This window comes from Penaeus vannamei, chromosome 10 (assembly GCF_042767895.1).
Source record: "Penaeus vannamei isolate JL-2024 chromosome 10, ASM4276789v1, whole genome shotgun sequence".
Taxonomy (NCBI): Eukaryota; Metazoa; Arthropoda; class Malacostraca; order Decapoda; family Penaeidae; genus Penaeus; species Penaeus vannamei.
Genome location: NC_091558.1, coordinates 15,001 through 17,500, shown reverse-complemented (window position 1 = coordinate 17,500; position 2,500 = coordinate 15,001). Strand labels below are relative to the sequence as shown.

Below are 2,500 nucleotides of genomic sequence, written 5' to 3'. Positions count from 1 at the left end.
ACCAAGATGGCCGACCCTGACTGTGATTTCCCAAACGTCCTGTAGTCCATTGGTGAATTTCTTACTAAATCTATAACGAAGAATAACGAGAAATAGGATTGCATCGTAATGTTATTATTATTATCATTAACTCTCTTTCCCCATCTCTCTCTCTCTCTCTCTCTCTCTCTCTCTCTCTCTCTCTCTCTCTCTCTCTCTCTCTCTCTCTCTCTCTCTCTCTCTCTCTCTCCCTCTCTCTCTCTCTCTCTCTCTACCTACCTACCTATCTACCTATCTATCCAGCCTATCTCTTTCTCTCTCTATCTCTGTCCCTGTCCTGTCTCTGTCTTTTTTCTGACTGTCCGTTTCTCTCTCTCTCTCTCTCTCTCTCTCTCTCTCTCTCTCTCTCTCTCTCTCTCTCTCTCTCTCTCTCTCTCTCTCTACCTCTTCTTCTCTTTCTCTCTCTCTCTCTCTCTCTCTCTCTATCTATCTATCTTTCTGCTTCTCCATTGTCTGTCTGTCTGTCTCTCTTTCTTTCTTTCTTTCTTTCTTTCTTTCTCTCTCTCTCTCTCTCTCTCTCTCTCTCTGCTCTCTCTCTCTCTCTCTCTCTCTCTCTCTCACTCACTCACTCACTCACTCACTCTCTCTCTCTCTCCTCTCTCTCTCCTCTCTCTCTCCTCTCTCTCTCTCTCTCTCTCTCTCTCTCTCTCTCTCTCTCTCTCTCTCTCTCTCTCTCCCTCTCTCCATAATCTTAAACCTGAATATCAGAAACACGATGCCAGACATATACACATTATATATAGACATATATTTAAGGTAAACTAATCAATTTAAAAAGGTGTATTTACTATTAACTCATGACAAACGGTCTGGTTCATGCGCGCAAAACTAAAGCTCTACAGTACATTACTGTGGCTCTTACTAGTGAGATAAGGAAGGGGGGAGGGAGAGAGAAAGGAGAGGGGGGGAGAAGGGAAGGAAAGGGGGAGGTGGAGAGGAAGGGAGGATAAAAAGGAGGCGAAGGATAGAGGGAATGAAGGGGATGGCGAAGGGAAGGACACAGATTGAGGGAAGGGAAGTGAGTGTTGTGGGAAAGGAAGAGCGTCCTATGAACCAGACACGTGACTAGATAGCTGACAGAGTAAAGTGGTTCACATGTGTTGCCACTCGAGTAGTTTTCGAAAAATCGGTAGTTAGGAAGAGCCTCGAAATAAGAAATGCATTCCTTTTTTTAATAATAAAAGGAACCGGCTGTGTAATTGGGATGGGGGGAGGGGGAGGGGGGGTTGAAGGGAGATGGGGTACTTAGTGATAATCTTTTTTAGAAAGGGAACACTTACTTTCTCTCTCTTTTTTGTTTGTTCATTCCTTCTGGTTTAGTTACTTTTTTCGGATGTTTACATTAGCTTCCAGTCACAAAACCGATCCAGTATTAACATATCATTTCCGACAGACAATCTTGCACATTCGACTCAGTCTAACTACATTTGATGGATTCCTGTGCCGCGAGGGACGAACGCTAATCAGAATTTTTAAACTAAAACAGACATATCAAAAAAAAAAAAAAAAAAAAAAAAAAAAAAAAACGATAATCTATCCTTTCGCAGTTTTATATCAATCGAAATCATGTGATGAATACACCAAGCAAGGTTAAGTGTATAGAGCCTCTCACCTGTATAAAGTCGGCCAGTGTAAATGTGCCCCTTGCTGTACCCGCTCCCCGTTGCGCGTGTGGTGCGTTTCCTTGAGCATTGGTCACCTTAACGTTTAATGTAGATGTTCATCTCACTGCAACTCTCACAAAAAGTGTATGTAATAATGAAATCACGGTTAGTGTGAATGTCTCACCGTAGAGTGAGTAGAAGAAACACTTTGTGCACAAAAGACGATGTGTATACCGTTGTATGTTTCTATCAGCAGCCATAGTTAGCCAAAAAATGTGTGTTGCGTGAACGTCCACTCAAATAGACAATCGGAACGTGTGTTTTTCACTGTGTCTTGGGTCAGGAATGTGAAGAGCGAGGGTAGTTCTTCGCTGTAGGACCCGAGTTGTGTGTTAGGTAGATGTTTCCCACGGTAGATCGAAGCTCAGCGCTGCAGACTTGGGCCTTGGGCGCTCTGCGTGCATGACCCCCTGCACGAGTAGGCGCTGTCATGTCTGTCACGTGAGAGGGTAATTTTACGAGGGTTTTCAGTGTGTCACCAACCATACCTTCTCCATTTTTTCCTGACCGTGCTTTCCCGATTCCCTAATTTGAGTAAAAACCTACTGACGTTTTTTGATGGAAGTACAGCCTTATGGAGTGATATTTCGTAGGTAAGACCCAAAATGTGAAATGTACTTTAAAAGTAGCCTTTAGAACTAAACATTAAGGTAAAAATCTGTGAAACTGTTTCCTACAACTATCTTCGCTTGGTTATTTACACATAAAACTGATTCACTCAATTTCCATATGAAATATATGCTGGATTTTCTCATGTCACAACCAGTATATTAGGTATTATAACAATAACCGTGTCA

The 2,500-nt window shown here is 42.5% G+C and overlaps 1 protein-coding gene across 1 annotated transcript in view; it reads left to right on the top strand.

Moving 5' to 3' along the window:
* The window catches only part of LOC138862957 (cilia- and flagella-associated protein 251-like), a 48,220-nt gene extending 47,999 nt beyond the window's left edge, over positions 1–221 (top strand). The window contains exon 4 of the mRNA XM_070126167.1: positions 1–221. This exon is cut by the window's left edge and continues 617 nt beyond it. The gene's annotated coding sequence lies outside the window, so the exon portion shown is untranslated.
* Positions 222–2,500: the final 2,279 nt, after the last annotated feature.